The sequence below is a fragment of the Garra rufa genome, chromosome 13 (assembly GCF_049309525.1).
Source record: "Garra rufa chromosome 13, GarRuf1.0, whole genome shotgun sequence".
Lineage (NCBI taxonomy): Eukaryota > Metazoa > Chordata > Actinopteri > Cypriniformes > Cyprinidae > Garra > Garra rufa.
The window spans coordinates 13,918,639-13,926,590 of NC_133373.1; the positions used below are offsets into that span (position 1 = coordinate 13,918,639).

Below are 7,952 nucleotides of genomic sequence, written 5' to 3' on the forward strand. Positions count from 1 at the left end.
TGTTTTCAATATTTTTGTGTTGAATTGATAAAATATAATTGTTCAGGTTCTACAGGCTTTGAAACATGAATTGCCCCACATTTTTTGAAATAGACATTTCTGATAAAACACATTTAACTGTATTTAATTTTATAATGTAGCAGTGTAACATTGCATTTAAATTACATTATAACATAAATTTGAATTACATTAAAACATCAATTTCACGCCATAGAGAAAACATTTTCTTTTAAGCCTCTTTCAAATGTTTCCTTATATTCGGTCAATGCTCCTCTCATCCTCTCCCCTACCAACCGATTGTATTTTTTGCCCCATTTCTGGCATAGGAACCATTAGAATGTCTGCCTAAACTCTACTCAGAAGGTTTAACTGAAATCATTGGCTCATTTTAAATTGGCCCAGTAACTAAAAAAATATTTTGTATATATAAAAATCTAGATTTAGCAAAATCAGCATTTTATCTCACAGGGGCCATCAAGACATGGGATATGAATCATTATTTCGAAATGTGCATTTGTTTTTTTTTTATTGATTTATCATTATTAGTATTGAGAACTAAGACTGGATATGCCAGACCACTCACCTTGCTTTTTTTTCTCGAGCGGTCTCAAAATGAGGCATTGCCCCTTCCCCCTTAGCAACCCTAGTCCAATAAAATGATTTGCTAAATGTCAAGAACTTTTATCGCAACAGTTTGACATTTTTTGCAGTCATTGACTGTTAACTTTTAAGGAGATATGGCACACAAACCTTAAATGGCCAATTTTACCTGATGGCCCAATTTACCTGATATCACCCTTTATCAAAACCACAGAAAACTGACAGAGAGGTATAATGCTATGGAGTTCTTATTGAGGCAAGATCTGTTAGGTTTTGGTGTTATTTAAAATGATTGACAAGTAAAATTGCTAAAATGGTGATTGATGCGTATCTAATGTGCAATCAATGATACAGAAAATGCCACTAGGTCATAAATGAGCAGAAAAAAACTGAAAATTATAGTTTTACATGTTGGCTGCTCTCTAACCTTTTTTCTAAAATGTTAAGAGCAGTGAAGACTCCCAAACAACTCACTGGAGATAATTAGCTGTCATGCTAATCAGCTAAAATTTGACTACTGGGAAATGACAGTTGGCTCCTTACTACTCCAGTTTACTTACTGCTGTTTTGGTGGTGGTCTATCATAGCTGTGCTGTTTTTTAGTATTAATATCTACAGATAAAGGAAGTCACAGGCCTGATTCACACATCCTGCATCTTCAGGACATGACTGTCACATATTCATTTTAAAAATTGTCTATTTTTGCCTTGCGCCACATGCTGTGCTCAGCAGAAAAATGTGTTGAAAATGCATTGTCAACTACTTTCTGAAGTATTTTGCAGTAAAGACTTTTATGAAGCAACATAAAACAATGAAATTAACTACTGTTTGAGAAAAAGTTGTAAATTTCACACAACTTCCTATTCAGAACATCACTTCCTTTTCAATAAATCTGAATAAATCCAGATGATTTAAGTAGTTTATAGCTTCAGTTTGAGGTTTATGTTCGATCTCAAGTAGATTAATTAGTAGTAGTAAAAAGCTAAAGTTGTGTGAGTTCACTGTCGCCACCACTAAGCTTTAACTCTTTTAAAATCTAGAAGTTGGAAATTTTAAGTTAGAATAATTTGCAAGAGCTTGAGTAATACTGTAGAAGCATTTCAAGCATTTAACTGACTATGGGACGATTACACCAGAAGTGCAAGAATTCGAACTCGTTTTAGGACTCATTCCTGCAACACTCTATTTGAAGGTTCTCTACTGAACAAGAAAGCTTAACACTGATTTTTTTTTTTTATTCTTCATTTAGCTACTCAATTATTATTATTATTATTATTATTATTATTATTATTCATTTTTTATTTGTTTTAGTTAAAGTATTTTCAGTTGACAAACATGCACTTTTTACCTTGGTTTCTGATTTTGAATATGTGATTATGATCTATGATCTTGGCAAACCTTTATTATCCACTTTTCAGCACTGGACTGCAGCTTGTTTCTGATTTGTAAACTGGATTACAGAATAAACCACCACATTCTGAACCTACCCTCTGTTTGTCTGAGACATGAGCCCTATAATCCGCAGCAGACAAACTAGGCTGTGTGTTTTATCCAGGGATCATCGCTGTGTGATGGCATGAGACTGTGGGATGTGTCCTGCTGACCTCAGCCTTGCAGAGATGATTGAGACTGCAATCCTGTTATCAGAGTTTCAGTTCCAGCGCCTTCATGTAGACATCCATCACAGACAGTAGTGACAGCAATCAGAGGATCTCATTCTGTGACTTACTAAACCTGACGGGAACAACAAAACCAGTTCTTTCTCCTGCTCTTCTATATACACTATAGTGAAAGTGGCAAGTTTTTCTATTGCTCAAGGTTATAGGATCATTTTGAACTGCATGTGTAGGGGCCAGCAAGGAGGAGTTGTGCCATTAAAACTTTATTAAATCTCTCCTGCCCTCAAGAGGCATATTAGCAACTGAAATTTGGCTCCTTGTTTGAAACCCACCCAAAGCGGATAGGACCAGTTAAAATGTTGCCGTGACCCAGGCGGAGAGGGGTTTATGGGAGTGAGTATAACAAAGTCCAGCTAGGAGGAGCTGTGCCGGTAAATCTCAATCCTCCACCCATAAGAGGCACATTAGCAACTGGACTTTACAACTGGACAACCTTGTCAGAGAGCCTGCCTACCATGCTAATTGATTCTGATTTGAATCCTGTCCAGGGTGAGTAGGACCATTACGTTGGTGCTGTGACCTGGATGAGAGTGAGGCAGGTAAACCTTACCCCCCTGCCCTCAAGAAGCACATTGGTGACTGGACTTTAATGTAGTGAATTTTACAGGAGACTCAACTCATTTTAACTTGGCCCACCTAGGGATGCCAGTTATGTAGTGAGTTCTGCTTTCGCCCACTAGGAAGGCGAAATAGTGTAGTGATGGGTACTCGTATCACCGATGACGTTATGATTCTTGGATCACATGTCACTTAATGTGCGGTTATGAGTACATCACATAAGAAAGATTGGTGGGATATCTAACTTGTAGAACCTCTCACTGTATTATCAACACAAGGAAGACACAAGTGTAATAAAATAAATTTATTAACAAATGATAGACAAGAGTAATCAACTATTAAATGAATACAATAAATGCAAAAGGGATAAAGTGCATAAGATGCATACAATGTGATTCAGTTGGGTGTTGCTATGTCATAGCTTTGTTATCTTATGGAAAGATAAACTGTTGCTACTCTGAAACAAATAAGGTAAAGAACCTTATTATGCATCAAACAAATAAATGAGCTATTATTTGTTATCAACTGCAATCAGCTATACAATATCTAATGTAAATTAGAAAAATCATATACTGATAGTACACAACAATGCCAAGGTCTCTGGAAGAGGATTGGAAGTGATATTTACGTTCTCTGTGGTTGACTGAGCAGTCCGGTAGCAGTGAATTCTTCCACTGGTGGTGCTGGGAGCAGTCAGTGGGAAAAGGAGCAGGAATCCGTTTCGACAGCCTTGAGCATGAAGCGCTGTAGGATGCTGTTCTCCTGGAGCACCAAAGGGTCCTAAGATCTGGAACACGCAGATGTGGCCCTGGTGTAGGTGCTGAAGGCCCTTAGCTTGGAACACGCAAGCAAAGGTACCTGAAGTGAAGGTTTGCTTGCTGGAGGTCAACCTTGTTGCAAATGTCTGTTGGTCTTCTGCCTCTCTGGGCTAGAGACTCAGAACTTGTTCAATCCGCTTTGTCTCTCTCGGATGGAGACTTAGGACGTGCTGCATCTGTTGTTGCCTCGCTGGACGAAGACTCTGAACGTGGAAAATATCTCTTTCTTCACAGACAGAACGTGGTCGTATCTGCTGCTGCCTCAAAGCTGGAGACTTGAAGCGTGGAGCGTCTGTTTCTGTCTCTCTGGACAGTAGGCTCAGAATGGTTGTGTCTGTTAGTGTCTCTCTCTTGTGGAGCTGGAGAATGAATGAAGGTATCTGTAGCTGCCTTCCCAGTAACGGGCTGCAGACTCAGAAAGAAGTTTGATCTGTTACTGTCCCCTAGACGTGCCGGAGACTCAGAATGGAGGTGTAGCTGTTATTGTCTCACCCTTGCAGGTCAGACTCAGTACTTTGTTAGTGCTCTGTTAGTGTCTCACCCTGCCGGGCCTCAGACTCAGAACTTAGTTGCTCTGTTAGTGTCCCTTCCCCTACGGGACTCAGACTCAGAAATTTGTTGCTCTGTTAGTGTCCCTTCCCCTACGGGACTCAGACTCAGAAATTTGTTGCTCTGTTAGTGTCCCTTCCTTCACAGGCTGCAGACTCAGAACGATGAGTGTCTTTTGGAGAGGTATCTTTATACCTTTCCGATGAGGAGGAGATTGCATTTTGGTGCTTCTCCATTTCCATGCTGTGATTGGCTGGTTCCATCAGAGTGGGGGACTTAAGGTAGCCCACCCTTCTTTTCTCTTGTGGAAGTCATTTGCATAGTCCAAACACAAAGTTAAAAAGGGTGTCAATAATGTTTTACTGGTGCATTTCTCATTTTCCAAAACACAATCAGAAAACATTTGGTCATGTAATGAACACATTAAGTCCAAACATGATGGGAAAAGATTGAACTGTCATGCATGTGTAACCGGGGCAGGAATAGCCTGATATTTGATTAATTCCCTTGGTGATTTGCTCTTATGTTTGCTGTGACTCAGCCACGCGCTGTCCCCTTTAAGAGTGTGTGCATGCGCAGATGAGAGAGAGCGCGTCAGACTGAAAGAGAGCGCAGTTTGAGACAGAGTCACACAGAGGGAGAAATAGTCGTTTAAACTGTTAAAGAGAGAACATTTCCAGTTTGATATTGACTTGTGAATCTGTGGTGATAACAGTCGTGTGATATTGTCGAGTGTATGGTTGATTTCGCTGCTCATACGACTCGAGTGTGGTGTTCCTGCACGTGAGAGATCTTCCGTGGGGAAAGGAAATTCAGAGACGTTGGGGAAGATTGAGCGTGAGTTAATCTGTAATATGTTATAAAAAGTTGTTGAGAGGTTAAATAACACTGTTTATTTCGTATATTAATGTAACATTGAGTAATTACTGTTCTTTATGTCGTGTTAGAGGGGAGAACAGTCACACGTGATATTGCACGTGCACCAGCTGCGTGAGCTTTTTCTGTGTGCTTCAAAGTCTCAATAAGAGTGAGTTTTGATCATTTTATTCTCCTAAAGTGTTTAATGTATAAGTTGTAAAGAATATTTGTACCTTTAAGTGTATACTATTTCTCTTGAATGTAGTTACTGTTTGATTTGAACAGAAGGGGTCAAACTGTGAATTGTAATGTATTCAATGTGGTGAAATGTGCAGATTTCTCATGTATGCTGTTTTATTTCTTTCATTAGGCACATACAGGCCACTACCGTTGTTTTTGGCACTCATTTTATTTGTTTCTGAGATTAGCAGTGTGAAAATCACCTTTTATTTGGTTTGTTTTGTAAGACTCTTATTACTTTGTTTTCTGCACTCATTGGAGTCAGTTTAATAGTTTGTTTTGCTATGCCAATTTCACTTATTAATTTGAATGTTTTTCTAAAACTGCTGTTGCTCCTGAACAGAAATATACATTAACGCTGCGTCTCATTTGAGGCTCAGTCAGGAATAAAAGAACCCGTTTTCTTTAGATGTTATGGCTGTGTCTTATTTCCTGACATAACGTTTAAACGGCCACACATGCATTCATTTGTCCATTAACAGCTGAGTTTGTGTAAGATGTTGCACTACACATTGCTGTCAGTGAGAATACTTATTTCTCTGAATAAGTATAAGATGCGTGTGTTATGGTTCGCATCAGTTCAAGGTTTGAGAACATAGTTATGAATGGATTTGGATGGATCTTTGTGATCTCTCTTTGTTTCCCCCACTGCGTGCTGCGTCTGGAGATCCTAAGGAATTTTTATGGCCACCACAGGCCAAACCTTAGGAAACAGTATCAAGGTGGGTGAAGGGCAGAAACTGCGTCTTGACCAATAGGAAGTTCTGTTCTTCCTGGGTTTTTGTCCCAAAGGTCTCTTCTTGCCCTCTAAGAGGTGTCTGGCAGTTGTCCTGGCATCCTTATCTGATGGCGTTGGACAGTTTGCTTATGTTAGTCCACCAAGATCCAATCAAAATGTAGCAAACCTTTGTCCACTATTGTGGCCAGGGAGGGGCCCTCGCCATAAACTGGGCCCTGGAATGCGTGGTCCACTACATTAACATCCTTGCTAGTGAGTTTGCCTACCATGCTGTTTGATTCTGGTTTAAATCCCATCCGGAGAGAGTCTGGCCAGTTACATTGGTGCCATGACCCGGATGGGAGTGGGGTTTAGGGGAATGAACATAACAGAGTCCAGCTAGTAGGAGCTGTGCAGGTAAACCTCACCACCCTGCCCTCAAGAAGCACATTAGTGACTGGACATTAGCATATTTGCTAGTGAGTTTGCCTACCATGCTGATTGATTCTGGTTTAAATCCTGCCTGGAGCGAGTCCGACTAGTTACGTTGGTGCCATTTCCCAGACGGGGGTGGGGTTTAGGGGAATGAACATAACAGAGTCCAGCTAGGAGGAGCTTTGCAGGTAACCCTTACACCCTTGCCCTCAAGATGCACATTAGTGACTGGACTTTAGCATCCTTGTTAATGAGTTTACCAACCATGTTGATTGATTCTGGTTTGAATCCTGATCGGATTGAGTCTGATCATGTGCATTGGTGCAATAACCCAATGTCCAGAGAAAGTAAGACCAGTTACATTAAAAATCTCACTACCCCGCACTTTCCTGCTCTCAAGAGGCACGTTAGCAACTGGATTTGGCACCCTAATTAGTGCGCCCACCTCCCATTAAGATGCTGATTAATTCTGGTTTGAATCATGCAAGGAGTGAATCTGATCATTTACGTTGGTGAGTATAATGGAGCCAAGCTAGGAGAAGCTACGCAAGTAAACCACTCTCCCCTGCCCTCAAGAAGCACATTTGTGTCTGGACTTTAGCACCCTAGTTAGTGTGCCACCTCCCCTGATGACTGATGCAGGTTTCAATCCTGCCCAGAGAAAGTAGGACCAGTTACACTGGCGCTGTTACCCAGATGGGAGTGGGGTATTAGGGAATAAGTAAAACCGGTAAATCTTACTTTCCTGCTCTCAAGAGGTACATTAGCGACTGGACTTTGGCACCCTGTTTAGTGCACCCACCTCCCATGCTGACTGGTGATGGTTTGAATCCTTCACAGTGCAAGGGCTAGTTATATTGGTGCCATGACCCAGATAGGAATAAGGCTCAGGAAGGTGAGTATAATAAAGTCAAGCTAGGATGAGCTGTGCAGGTAAACCTCACTCCCCTGATTGAGGTGCACTAGCAACTGATGCTAGAGGATGATGATGGTTGAAACTGTTTTGAATACCACAGTTGTGCAAATACAACCTGTTATATTTTCAAGGTAAGCAAAACTGATACAAACACCTGAACTAAGACAAACTCTGAATCAAGGAAAAGTTTGAAAAGATACTTTAATTTCAGAGCACAATACACAGTACAGACAATCCTGCAACGTTACAAATTACAAATGACAGGCAGCATCTGATGTTGTGACCAGTGTGCAGAGAAGTACAAACCAGTAAAAACTGTCTGTGGTTTTATTGAAGGACATAGAAAGACATTCCACCATGGTGTCAAAGTTATCATCAGTCACTCTAAAGCAAGTTAGCACCCTTTCTTCACAGTCAGAGTAGCTGTGTATGCCTATATTCTCTGAAACCTCTATAAACTCCTTTATATATAGGCCATGGCATCAATTTTATTTCTGAATTCAAGTTATACCCTCCAGCGCATCCTTCATGGGCCACTTTCACTCAGATTTCTCTGAACCAATTTCACACAGATGTATAGA

General features: G+C 40.5%; 1 long non-coding RNA gene across 1 annotated transcript; it reads left to right on the forward strand.

Annotated features, from left to right (window-relative positions):
- Positions 1–4,679: 4,679 nt before the first annotated feature.
- On the forward strand, positions 4,680–5,557 carry LOC141348652 (uncharacterized). Its single transcript, XR_012357535.1, has 3 exons — positions 4,680–5,041; positions 5,152–5,231; positions 5,433–5,557. It is a non-coding gene; the product is annotated as an uncharacterized lncRNA (long non-coding RNA).
- The last annotated feature ends 2,395 nt before the right edge of the window (positions 5,558–7,952 follow it).